This window comes from Acomys minous, assembly GCF_964271855.1.
Source record: "Acomys minous genome assembly, chromosome: 4".
Taxonomy (NCBI): Eukaryota; Metazoa; Chordata; class Mammalia; order Rodentia; family Muridae; genus Acomys; species Acomys minous.
The window spans coordinates 93,944,621-93,959,418 of NC_140486.1; the positions used below are offsets into that span (position 1 = coordinate 93,944,621).

Sequence of the window (14,798 nt, forward strand, 5' to 3'; positions counted from 1 at the left end):
CCAATGGAAAGTACTACCTCAAGGCATGGCTAATAGTCCCACCATGTGTCAGCTTTATGTTGATGCAGCCACTCGACCAATTAGGAAGCGATTTCCAAAAATTAAAATTTGTCATTATATGGATGACATATTGTTATGCCACCATGATGAAGCGTTATTGCATCAGGCATTTATTGCACTTTCATCATCCCTTCAAAAAAGAGGGCTAATTATTGCCCCTGAAAAGGTTCAGGAAGGTATTGTTGGGCATTTTCTTGGATCAAAAATTACTCCTACGAAAGTAATCCCTCAAAAACTTGCTATCAGAAAGGACGGATTACGGACTCTAAATGATTTTCAAAAGTTGATGGGAGACATTAACTGGATTCGACCCTCATTAAATTTAACAACAGCTGAGCTTAGACCTCTATTTGCTCTCTTGGAAGGTGACACGGCTATTACTTCGCCCAGAAAACTCACTCCAGAAGCTTCCAAAACCTTGCAATTAGTTGAGGAAAAATTAAATAAGGCTTTCCTGACCCGCTTTGATATAGCTAAACCATTTCAGTTATGCATTATTCCATCCCCTCAACAGCCTACGGCAGTGTTATGGCAAGAGGGTCCCTTGCTTTGGGTACATCCGCAAGCATCCCCTGGTCAAATTCTGAGTCATTATCCTACTCGTGTGGCTGCGATAGCCATTAAAGGACTTCAATTAGCAATTACTCATTTTGGCATAGAGCCACAATTAATTATTACTCCCTATACCAGTTATCAGGTACAAGTGTTATGTTCCACCGTTGATATTTGGGCTATTTTAAGATGCTCCTATGCAGGGAAAATAGATAATCATTACCCTAAACATCCCTTATTACAGTTTGTGATGCATCATGCTTTTATTTTTCCAAAAGTTACAAGGAATCAACCCATCGATGGAGCTACTGATATATATACTGACGGCTCCAGCACTGGGCTTGGAAGTTTTGTGGTGCAGGGTCAAGTGGTTCAGAAAGTTTTCCCTTTCACGTCCCCTCAGCTTGTAGAATGTGCCATTGTCGCTGAGGTACTCAGAACGTTTTCAGAGCCATTAAATATTGTTTCAGATTCTCATTATGTAGTTAGAGCAGTCCAAATTTTGGAAACTGTAGGATTTATTAATACTAAAAGTCAGGTGTTACAAGTCTTTCTGGATATTCAACAATCTATTAGACAAAGGACTGCTCCTTTCTTTATTCAGCACATACGGGCTCACACTCTGCTTCCTGGGCCCATGGCAGAAGCTAATGCCTTGGCAGACAAGGCTACTAAACAGATTTTTGTTAATATTGATCCAGTCCAAGAAGCTACAATTTTTCATACTCTTTATCATGTTAATGCTAATACTCTTAGATATAAATTTGGCATTTCTCGGGCTCTTGCTAGAGATATAGTTCTAAAATGTAGCAAATGTGCAGAGTTCAGACATCCCCCTGCTATAGGAGTTAATCCTAGGGGACTACAACCTCTCCATATTTGGCAAATGGATGTAACTCATATTCCAGCCTTTGGAAAGATGAAATATGTTCATGTCTCTGTAGACACATGCTCGGGGATAATTCATGCTACTCCCCTTGCAGGAGAAAAGGTCGCACATGTTATAGCTCATTGTCTAGAGGCTTGGGCGGCCTGGGGCAAGCCCCTACAAATCAAGACTGATAATGGGCCATCTTATACTTCAAAAACTTTTCAACAGTTCTGCCAAAAAATGCAGGTTCGCCACGTCACGGGCCTTCCCTACAATCCTAGGGGACAAGGTGTGGTAGAACGGACTCATAGTACGTTAAAAATGTTTTTACAAAAACAAAAGGAGGGAATAGGCCCCATTACTATGGGACCTAAAGCTAAAATTTCCCTTGTTTTATTTACTATAAATTTTTTAAATTTGGATTCTGAAGGACGGTCTGCTGCAGACAGGCACGTCAATCACAAAACATCCAGAGAAACAGTAAAATGGAAAGATGTTTTGGATAATCAATGGAAAGGACCGGATCCTATTTTAATAAGATCCAGGGGAGCTGTTTGTGTTTTTCCACAGGACCAGGAAAATCCTGTCTGGGTGCCGACAAGATTGACAAGAATCATCAGGACTGAAGATGTTATGGAATCCAGGAAGAATGATGAAGACTCCAATCAGGAACCTGATCTGTCTTCTTCTCCTCCCGTCTTGACTCTTAGCCTAGCCATGAAATTATGGGCTGTAACAAAAACATGGCCCATGCCCATGCCAGTACATGCTAATTCAACTGTGCTTCCCCATTTTTTCTCCACCTCCTGTGAAGGAGAGATTCCCTGTGCCACTGCGTTTGGGGAAGACCCTAAACCATTTAATCAGTCTAATTTTCATTTGCTTGGTACTCTTTGCTTCTCATTTCATGGCTTCATGCCATGTATTCGACTCCAGCATGCCAACTTAAGTGCCTGGTTGGAACCACAGCAAATTGTTAACCCGAAGATTGATCTTGGTACAGGGGCTTCGGCTGCTGCTGTTCCTTTACAGTCCATTTCCATTAGTCTGGATGGAAAACAACATGTGCCAAATGTAACAGCTAGCACCACTGTTTTCACATACATGATTACTAGCCAAACAGTTATTCCTTTTAGGAATAATGTGACTTGTAAGAATGCCACTCAATTTAGAGCTGCACCCTGGTGTACTCCTGCTTATAGTTTTCCTCCCACGTTTAGAGACTGTCAATCTCGAGAGAGCTCAAATTCTCAGCTGTCTTTAGGGTTTCAGTTCTCTCCACCACTAGATAGATTTATATTATCTCATAAGGGCAATGAGAGTGGTATAGCTGGATGGCCATGGTTTCAATGGATATTGAGTAATGAGGCCAAGGCAACTACAGACTTGTCTGCTTTCTCTTCCTTTCGCCAGGTAAACCGTAGAATTATTTCAGACTATCTTGCAGGAAACTGGACGTTGGAAGCAGAAAGGCTATCCCGACAACTTGTCTTTCAGATTGCACAGTTGAATGGGACTCGAGCAGAAATCGTTACCTTCGGAGATTTTACTTCTTGGCTGCATTCTGCATTTTCTTATTTTAAAGAATGGATTGGTGTGGGAATGTTTGGTATATGCCTGCTCGCGGGTCTGTTCCTCTGTCTTTGGTTGCTCTGCCGTTTTAAAAAACAACAGTATCTGAAAAATCAAGCCGTAATTCAGGCTATGTTGGCTGTAGAGCAAGGAACTTCTCCCCAAGTTTGGCTTAGTATGCTCAATCGTTGAGACGCTGCCTGAACATACAGCATTCCTGAAGGGCACAGGTTCCCATTGCACCAGGATGCTGTTCAGTGCAGCCCTGTACACCTCCCAGGGCTCAGGTTCCCATTGCACGGGCTACAGGTGTACAGGGTCTCAACACACCTCCCAGGGCACAGGTTCCCATTGCACGGGATGAAGGTGTACAGTAGCTAAACTAGCCTTCTATATAATTAAAGAGGGGGAGATGTCGGGAGCCGCTCCCGCCATTACAAGATGGCGCCGGCTTCCGACTTCCGGGTTCTCTTTGCTGACGCTGTTTTACTGCTTGCGCATGCGCAAGGACAGGCTGACTCGTTTTCACATCGCCGTCCAATCATTGGCAATATTATAATTAGGATCTAGACTGAGCACCAATTACAGACGAGCACGTCGCCTTGCTGGCTATTTAAGCAGAGCTCCGCTCGGGGTTTGGGTCTTTCTCCATCCTGCTAGAAGAGCCGTAACAATAAACTGCCGTGAACAGAATCCTGAAGTTGTTGCGTCATCCTTTCGGCGGGACTGCGCGCAACAAACTTCAACTTTTAAAATTTCAAAGAACAAAACAATATAGTAGCAAGTGTAGATGGGGAAGTGGGATGATTAAAAAAAAGTTACAAACATCAGAGGAGAGGGGACAGGGTGACCCCATCCAGCTCATGACAAATGACTGCTGTCTGGTCTATGGATCCTTCTTTAAAGTCCACATAGGAAATGAAAAGAGAATTTGGGTCTAGGTATCAATTACTATTAGAAAAAGGGGGCATATTCCTGTGGTGAACCTAAGACAGAACTACTTAATGATTGGTCATTAGTGTTAATAAGATTTTTATTGTCTTAAGTATAAGATACTTCCCCTTTTCCATATTGAAGTCTTAGGTATAATTCTGTTAGATCCTTCGCCATATGGGGTGTTTGGAGGCATCCCCAGTGAGACAGGGAGCAATGTAGGGAGGGAAGGATGTAACAGAGGAGCTGGCTTAAGACACAGAGTCTTTTACACTGTGAAGAAAGCTTTCTAAATGTGTTAAATGATAGCTATTAAAACCGCAGACTTCTGGGATTGAAAATGAACAGGTCTACATGAGGGGTTCTTAGCCCCAATGTCACCGACACTGGAATCAGAACACTCTCTGTGGTGGGAATTGACCTGCACATCGTAGGATGTCTGTATAGGAATGTCCCAGAACTTTACCCACTGGATTCTGGGGCTCCTTCCCCACTGCAACAACAAATGCTAACTCAAGAGAGAAAGAAGCATGCTGGTGAGAAGTCAACCTCTCCTGAGGGCCAGAGGACTCAGCGGACTAGGTTTGTTACATGGCCAACTCTTGCTGTGTGAGGTGGTACCCATCCTCCACCCAGTTCCTTTCCCCAGCTCCAAGAGAAACCTGAAACTTACTGCAACTCATGGCAGGTGGGCTTTAGCTGGCGTTCTCTTCATGTTATTCTTGTAATTAATTAAGATGCCATTAAAATTTTGACACTGAACAAACTGTTAAGCATCTTCCCAATGTAAGAATAGATTAATAATGAATATTTTATACCCTAATTCATCAAGTGTACCATACAAACCCATCAGCAAGAATTACTACAAGCTATTTTCTTTCTCAATCTTTGATATCCTGTGTGGTCTCAGTAGTTTTTTTTTTCTTCTCTTCTCAAGGTCACTATTCCCTTCTCATCAATGACACATTACTTCTTAATGTCATATATATATATATGGATATATATATATATATATATATATATATATATATATATATATATATATATATATATATTCCTTTTAAGCCTCAAATCTCACTTCCAGGACTCATTTTACACAATATACAAATGCTTCATAGATGAAAGATAGATGCAGAAGACACATGTGCCATTAACATGCATGCCTTTGTCTTCCTTATATACATAAGTTCTGTTGAAATAAACAAAAAAAATGCACTGCTTATTTTCATTGCTACTAAAATAATAGCATTTTCCTTACTATCTTAAATAACCATTCCTAGCTGCCTTTTTTTTCATTTTCTACCTAGCACAAGAACCACAAGATCTCAGATTAATTCTATGTAAAGGTCCCATTACCATTGAGACTACTCCATCAGAGAAAGGTTCTAAAACCCCAATTAGATCATTGCCAATTTTCCTTCTTATTATTAACATCTGAACACCCTTTCCTTCTGTGAGACAGCATCTCTAGGCAAGGGAAACAGCTAGTATTGAACTTGATGCTGGGTTGAGGGGGCAGAACAATACAGAAAGAGATTGAAGTGAAAAACTGGCATGGCATCCTCCCTAGGGTCTTTTTTGATACTTGATTTCTTTAGGTGATTTGTAGTATCGTCATCCTATATTACATGGCTAATATCCACTTATAAGTGAGTATATACCATGCATGTCCTTCTGGAACTGGGTTACCACAGGGGACTAGGCTCTCTCCCTGTGTGGTCCTTGGTTGGTGTGTCTGTCTCAGCAGGCCCTCCTGGGGCCAGATTTGCTAGCTCTGTTGGTCTTGGGAAGCTCCTGTCCCCTCTAGGACCTTCTGTCTCTCCACTCTTCCGTAAGACTCCCTGTGCTCTGCCCAAATCTGCTTTGATGTCCCTATGAGTATAGTCTTTTAGAGGAAATCTATGGTAGGCTCCCATCTAGTTCCCTCTCTGCAACTGCTTCCAGTGTCTATTCTATTTGTCCTTCTGCTCAGATGTAGCCAATAGGCATCTCATTCTCTCCATGGGTCCCCTAGTAAGAGGAGCAAAGGCTGTCTCTGCCATGGACTCTGTTGCCTGCTCTTGATCACTTCCTCCTTGTGGGGCAGCCCTGCTAGGCCACAGAGGAAGAGGATGCAGGCAGCCCTGATGAGACTTGATAGGCTGGGGTCAGTTGGTAAGGGAGGAGGGCTCCCCCTTTCTGAGGACTAGGGGAGGGGGATAAGAGAGAAGAGAGAGGGAGGGTGGCAACCTGGAGGAGATGAGGGAGAGGGTGATTGGGATGTAAAATGAATAAAGTAATAATAATAATAATAATAATAATAATAATAATAATAATAATAATAATAATAATAATTTTAAAGGAATAACTACTTAGGGAGAAAAGAAGAGAAAAACTGATGTGGTGCAAAGACATTATCTGGACCACTGGCAACTTCATCTTGCTTCTCTACAGTTAACTATTCAGAGCAAGACATTTGAAACTGAAGTTGGGAGAAGGAGAAGAGGATAGGATGGTGTGTGGTGAGGTATGTTGTCTGAACTGGAAGGAAACTTGATTAATCACTCTCCAAATTTTACCTTTAACATGATTTTATTGAGCAGTGTGAAGCCCTTCCCTTTCATAATTACAGAATCACTTCTGGAATTACATCAACAACAACTTTACATTACACCCGGCACATCCCAAGGTTTTCTTGCTCTGTGTTAATATATTCAAGAGCTGAGATATCACTGGCAGCCTCAGCACCACACATTACTAACTCAACTAAAACATTAAAGGAATGTGATGACTCTATACTACGCCTATGATAAGCCAGATCATGACAACCATTTGGCTGAAATTAGTGGCAATACTCAGGTTTCATTGCATCTTAAACACAAATTCCTTAGAAATGGCACGCAATCTGACTGGGAAAACATGCAATGTTCGAAGTCATAAAGTATATCTGCCACAAAGACATAATTAGGCCAAGGTGGGTAGGAGTCCCTGCACCTTTCCAGGTGCAGTCAGAGCCAAGTATTGGATCTAATGGTTATTTTATCTTTTCATCAGAAGGTTAAGATTATTTGCGTGTGTTTTGTAACTCTGAAGTCCAAGGGGTTGGTTCCCTTATGAGAGATTAGAAAGGAATCTAAATTATACCTATGAGAATATCACAAGTACGCTTTTTATCAAAATAATTCACAGATTAAACCAAGATATTTATACATATACACAGGCAAACATCTACACATACATATTTACATATGTATAATTTATACTTATATGTTTGTTACATATATGATACATGAACTTTAATGTTCTTATGGATATACCATAGCATAGTCTGAATGAATTTAAATCAGAAGAAGTCATGCCGGTCCATGTTCAATGCGGTAAATAACACCTATATAGTTAATCTATAATTGTCTGTGCTGGAGCTCATGTCCCAATGGAGATCCCAGCAAGAAAGTCTAGCCTGGATCTCCTGGAAGTATCAGAAATTGTACCCATAAAGTCTCACCCACATGACTTTCTAAGCAAGGATGACACCAATGAACACATCAAACTGACCTACACAAGGAACTACAGGCAATATGGGAATGGCAAATGTAGTCCTCCCCAGGGAAGAGCAAACCAGTTGTTTGTCCAATGACAAAGGTCCTGGAAACATACATAAAAGTAACATTATATGGACTTAATAGGTTATATTTAAGAAATTATGTATGTATATACATATATGAATGTAATAACTGCCAGTAAACAAAGAGGCCATGAATTTGAAGGACAGTATGGAGGGGTATATGGGAAATTTGGAAGAGAGCCAAGAGATGACAGAAATGTGGCAGTTAAATTATAATCTCAAAAATTAAAAAAATTATATTGAGCATGGAATGTCTTTAGAAAGCACAAGTACTGAAGAATTTCGCTTGCTGCCTTCGACTCTGTCTCTAATTAGGCCTCATTCTTTATCCTTGCGTCAGAAGTCAAGCCTACTTCCCCTTCTTCCCCCAGTTCCACCATTGCCCTTGCAATCGTTTCACAAGAACGCCGTACACTGACCTGGTACATTCGCACAGGACCCTCTTCCCTCCAGACTTCACAACTGTGCGTTCCCAGTGCTCACAGTGTCGGGATGCCCCGCAACCATCAGTGTGGACTTTCCGAAGCTCTTTCTAACAGTATTTCCTCATACTCTTTCTAATGTATATCACCGGAAGCCAAAAAAGACGTACATAATTTGCTTAGTGGAAAATAATAAGTAAATTGGCAGCGCTCTGTAAAGTTATGCTAATATCCTGAATATTTTGACAGTTAGTCCTTTCCTCCAAGGAAGCTTTTTGGCCAGGCTGTGCGTTATTGCGTCGTGTTTTCTCCAGTTTCAGGATTGCTCCTTCAGTCCATTTTCCACAGGCTGCCAAGCACCTGTCAAAAATATAGAAGTCACAAGTCAACGCCACTCTACTGATTAATCCCCGAGCAGTAGAGTGGTAAGTGGCTTGGCAGCGATGGTTCTGCTATATCTAGCTTTCTGAGAGCAGAGTGATGCCCACTTCTTCTCCTAGTGCATCTGTAGCAGGATGTAGTTTATACAGGAGGTTGTTTTAGGTCCCTGTGTCTAGATACTGGTAAGAGATTTTCTTTAGTTGAATCATTTGAAGTAGGAAGGCCTTCCCTAAGACTGGATTGTTTTTCTCAAGACAAGGTCTCTCTGTATCTCTAGCTGCCCTGGAATTCACTCTGTAGACAAGGATGGCCTTGAACTTGGAAATCCTTCGGCCTCTGCCTCCCATGTGCTGGGATTAAAGGCTCATGCCACCATCACCCGGCTAGGACTGATTCATTTGAGGTGGGAAGATCGACCTTTAAGCTAAGGCCACATGATCCGTTGGCAGCCCATATAAGGACAAGGAAGAAGGAAGTACTTGCTCTTTGCCTGTGTGTCCTCACTCCCACTGCCAAGTTCATTCCTTCACCGGTGTTAGAGTCTACTTCTTTGAGCTTTTGGCATTTACTAAGACCAACTCAGACAGCGAGGCTTGGGGACTAAACAACTACTGGATTCTTAGATTCTCCATCAGGAACAACCATTGTTGAAATAGTTGAACCATAACCTATAAAAATATGTCCATGTTATATATATATATATATATATATACATATATATATAATGAATATATATCCTATATATTATACACACATATATGTATATGCGTACACACATTTACACCCATACGTGCGCACACACACACACACACACACACACATATATATATGTACATGTTCATTCTGTCATCCATCAGTTCTGTTTCTCTAGAGAATCCTGACTAATACAGGGACCTAGTAGAAGAAAGTAGTTCCCTCAGGCTGGCACTTTGGGATGTAGTACCTCTGGCTACCACAGGACTCAGTCTGCTTGCTTGATCCCACGTGCAAGAGACAAGCTCTGCAGCAACTCAGCTACTCGGCCATACTTACCCAACTGACAAATCGATCCATGAGCCTGGAACCAGGAACCAAATTGTTGCAGCAACAGGGCTAGTTACTGAAAGTAGAAAGTGGCACTCAGAAGTGTGGGTTGTCACTGTGAAAAGCCCGATCGTGTGGTTGGTTCAAAGGCCCTTGAAAGTGGTCCCAGGAGGAATGTGAAGGAGTTCAGGATTTTAAGCCACAGAAGCCTTCTGGGATGTAAGCAGAGTTCAACGGGTTATTCCAACGGGATGTGGGTGACAGGACTAGTGATAGAAATATGCGCAGTAGAGACTGTGCTTACTGTTGCACTCTGGTAAGGACTCTATTCAGTACCAGACTGAGAACCTGGCTGCGTTTTGACATCTGAGAGAGGCTGAATATAGAAGTAATGGGCTGCGGAGACAAAAACACAAAGTGGTGGCAGGATTGATGCTCACTCCTTTTAATCATGATTACAATAAGAATTCAGAGCAGAAGCAGAGTCAAAATAGCGAAGGAGGGAAGCACATGTGTGCAAGTGCCTTTTTTCCCCTGAGGGAGCAATGCCTATGGCTACAGTCCTCACCCGTTGGCCTCAGGCCCCAGCTTCTCTAGCTTTTCAATTAAGACTCAATGCTAGTAGTTCACAAAGGAATGTCCAGGTTCTAAAAAGCAGCTTGGAGCTGCTGAGATGTCCATCTTCTTAGACTCAGAGGCTACTGTGATCTCTCTTCAGTGATGGCAGTTGTTGGAATACCTAGACGCAGTGATTCAATCCAATATAGCAAATATAATTTCACCATTTGCACATGTACATATATGCATATGATGATACCTATGCCTTTTCTCTAGTTAACTATACTACACTAGTGTTCAAACACTGTTACCGTCTGTGTTTTGCTTTTGCATTCCTTTGAAAGAAATTTCCTACGCTGCTTTGTATGTCAAAGTCTACCCAATTTTCATATCAGCGTACCTTCTACAAGGATATTTATCTCACATTATATCATGCTTGATTTCAGGTTTTGTGTGACTTAATCTTCAGTGTAAACATGCATTGCAGTATGTAGTGATTGCAAAGACATATGTTATCAGGTACCGAGTTCAGCATCTAATCAATAATTCAATAAATGTTAGCTGAAAAAAAGAAGTGCTGTAAGCATGTGGATTTCAACATCTTTCTCATTTATATAAATTAGAGATTTTCTTTATTTTAAAAAAAGTGTTATTGGAAGAGTCTAATAGCAGAAAACATTTTCCCAGTACTGTAAATCCTACCATGCTGAGATTTTTCTAATGCCAGCCCTGGCAAGGAGGCACTTCCAGTGTTTTTCCAGTGACTACAATCTAGGCCCTATGTAAGAGCATCCTAAGATGCTAGAACTCTACTTGGTTATCTGCCAAACATAACCCAAAAAACAATCTCTATCATACCTGTGTTATTTGGTTTCTAGAATATGATTTATATCTTTTGATATTCTAAAAATCATGTGTAAATGAAATGTTGAGAAGTGCAGTGAGGGACCTCAAGGGTGTCTGTTCTCAAGCATCTTTATCAGTGCTTCTATTCTGACAATCTATGAATCAAAGGAACTAGTAATCCTTTATAAAGCCTACTGTTGATACCAAAAATTATTGTTTGTTAATTGATATTGTGAGCTAACCTCATATTACTGCATATCTACTTAGGCATTTGTGCATTTTAAAATTCATTCACTGCAGCATCCTTTGTTGAATATTGTTCATCACAGTAATGTGGCTTAATCTAACAGCATGAGTAACATTCAACTTTGTTATTGTGGGATGGAGACTTCCTGTGTAATATTTTGAATATGTGATGAGAACTTAACCCATTCTCATGCATATTTTTATTATTTATTTTTACTTTTACTCTCTCATTCTATACAATGAACTGTGTTCACATTTCTTCCATTACCCTCAGTATTAATAGATAGTTAATTTAATATATTGAAAGTCAAGTAGAAATTTGTAGATAAAATATGTTGGTGGTGTTCTGACAACAACCAACAGTAAACATGGCTATTAACTATGCTTTCATTCTCAAATGATAGCTTTAACATTTTTCTGGAAAGACTTGCCAACATCCTAAGTTATATGGGACCTTTGGTTCACTCAAGCCCCTAATTTCTACTTTTCTAGGTCTGTGAGATGGAAATTGTGAACAAGCCAGGAAGGAACCTTGCTCCCATGAAAGTTCAAAGGATGAAATAATGTTCATCACTGCTGAATGAGTTTATGGAAAGAAAGTCAGGGAAGCAAAGAGCGTTGATTGAAACAGAAGAGAAGGGCTGGAGATGGGATTCTCAAAAGTGACAGGCAAAGTGCTTCAGCATTCATCCCTGAAAGATAAGAACAAACAAGGTTTGGGGGAAAACCCTGAGGATAGGAAAAAGCAACTCCAACACAACTGAGAAGAAATGAACGACAGGCAGGATACCAGCACCGAAATTTCATGGTCACAAAGAGGAAATTATTACTATTTTTAAATGGATTATATATCAAGGTCATATGAGTGAATTTTAAGCCAAGGCATGGCATGATCTTATTAAACTCTTTTACTGTTAATGATAAAAACAACAACAATAAAAACCAACCCCCAAACCAGAGGGCACATGTATCTGGGAAGCTCAGTGGGTAATGGCACCTGCCATGAAAGCCTTGTGGCATAAGTTCAGTTCAATCCGTTGATAACACATAAAAGTAGAAAAAGACCAACTCTACAAGGCCATCCTCTCTCCTCCACTTGTGTATTGTAGTATGAGTACCTCAACCACATGCACATTATATACATACAGTAGTTAAAAAACTGAGAAGAATTTTAAAAACAAATTGCATATCAAAACAACAATATTCTTTGCATTATGGCTGGCTATGTTACTAACCTAACTCATGTTAGGAAAAGTTATCAACCTTGGTTATGGTTTGTTTCTAGAAATGTTTTTGTTTTCATTCTCCATTATAATCATCCTTACTGTATAATTTTTAATAATTTATTTTCTTTTTTCTGAATTGTAATATAATTTAAATTATGCCCTCCTAACCTTTCCTCCCTCTAGACCCTCCAATTACCTCCTTATTGCTCTTCTTCAAATTAATGTCTTCTTTTTTCATTAATTGTTGCTCAATTCATATATATGCATATACACATATGTGCATATATATATATCATAATAATGTAGTGACACATTTTATTTTCTGACTACAACACATATAATATAACAAGACATTACTAAGATAAAAAATTCCAGCTTATCCTAAACCTTAGTTTCTTTTCATACCCTAATGATCAAATATGGTGACAAAAGCAACTTAAACGAGAAAGGATTAATTTTGTCTCACGCTATAATCCATCACTGCAGGATGTCACAGCAGCCGAGACCATGGAACTGACTTGCCACAGTAAATGGGTCTTTCCATATTAGTTAGTAAGCACAATAACCCTTGCAAAAGTATGCCCAGAGGGCCATCCATCTGTAAGGTGATTCTGGAGCCAGTCAAGTTGACAAGTAACACGAACCAACATACATGTTGCATTCAGCATATATGAGAAAGATTAACTATAAGGGTTCATTTACATATTGGAATCTAGAAGCTTCAAGACCTGCAGAAATCAGGGAGGAGACCTAGGTGAAGCAACTGTGTCACTCCAGCCCGAAGTCTCCCCAAAGAAAGAATCCTGGATGAACTGACTCTGTTACAATCCAAAGAGAAGTGTCATCTCTCTTTAGAGACAAGGAGCACATGTTAAATTGCTTAGGATCTCATGAATTTATTCCTTCAGTGTGTATATTGTTTACAACTGATTTAGTCACTTTCTCTTTGGCAGTTATTTTGTTTGTTTGATTACAAAATTATACCTTGGTCCTATTGGGACTAAAATCTAAGAAATAGCCATAGGAAATATATGCAAGGTTGGTCACAGTCTTTTGATTCAGGGTGATTAAGTTTTATATTGTCTTCTTATAAGTAAGTGGGAGACATAAACTCTGTAATTGAAACGAGATGAACTCAGTTGCTTGCCTACAGTCCAAGCTATTGATCATCAAACCAAACCATCTAATACATTTGTAATACCCTCCATCTCAAACTGAAATAAACATATGTGCTATGGTAACCATGAGTAAATCTCCACTCAAATGGTTATACTATTAAAAGAGCAAGAAAAAAATAAAGAAAACCTAGAAGCTTGTCCATATCCACCAAGCTTTTACCCAGTTCTCCAAGTTAATGTTGTTTTCCTCGCTTGTGCCTTCTATACAGTGTGGACTACCCAAAGGGTTTCTTCCTGTGTCCCCCTGTTGTTGAACTCAGAATCCACATTGATCAGGTATCTGCTTTAATCTGCCCAGAACCTAGACCACTCTTTTTGAGAGTGATCTACCTGTATGGCACTCATACTCATAGGTGAGGAGACTAAGGTCCTTTATACCTTCTGAAGACTCAGGTTTCTGTGTATCATTGACATGGTAAGAAAAAAAATGAAGACTGAAAGAAGACTCACGTTTAAGGGTAAGTGTTTTTAACAGAGTTATAAAACAAAAAGCTTTTGCACAGTAAATTATAATATATAAATTAATGAGTGGACACTCTTTATTTTCAATTTTGCATTTAAATATCACTTATTTTCAGAATGCCTGGACATTTAAATGTATTGGTGATCATTATTCTTTTTTTAAGCTCTGAATGGGAAAAACTCAAGTACAACTGGCAGCTTAATTTAGTTAAGTGTGTTTAATATGCATATTTGACTCAGAATATATAATACATATTAATTTTTTTCATCTATTTGTTCTCATGTATGAACTAATTTCACAAATACACATGTAGGAACTATTCTGGATCAAAATATAATCTAATCAGACCTCCACATAATTGATTTTAAAAAATAATCTCAATATATTGAAATTATAAATTATCTTTTGTTAGATTTATCAAGTTTAAAAAATGTCATCTTTCAGAAAAATGTTTAAGTTGATTTTTTAAATGTTATATGCATTAAGTGATTTTTTTTGTTTTGTTTTGCCTCAATGCAAGTATGTGTACCACATGTGTGCCTAGTGCCTGAGGAGGAAAGAAGAGGAGATCGAGTCCCCTGGAAATGGAGTTGCAGACAGTTATAAGCTACCACACGACTGCTGGGAACTGAATCCAGGTCTTCGGGGAGAACAGTTAAGGATTCTTAACCACTGAACTGTCTCTTCAATTCCTGAGCAAAATAATTTTTACATAGTTTTATGATTTTTTTATTGACATGTATTCATTCTGCACATACTGAAATCTAACTCTGTTACCCTAATTTCTACAAAGGACTGGATTATCTAAACACTTATCTGGATTGGAGCAAAAGGTTAGCATGACTTGCTAACTCAGCGGTGGA

At 39.5% G+C, this 14,798-nt stretch overlaps 1 long non-coding RNA gene across 2 annotated transcripts in view; it reads left to right on the forward strand.

Moving 5' to 3' along the window:
* LOC311596814 overlaps positions 1–13,916 on the forward strand; it is a 140,297-nt gene extending 126,381 nt beyond the window's left edge. For both annotated transcript variants that reach the window (XR_014778990.1, XR_014778991.1), the window contains one exon: positions 11,561–13,916. This is a non-coding gene — a long non-coding RNA (uncharacterized lncRNA). The remainder of the gene's footprint in view (positions 1–11,560) is intronic.
* Positions 13,917–14,798: the final 882 nt, after the last annotated feature.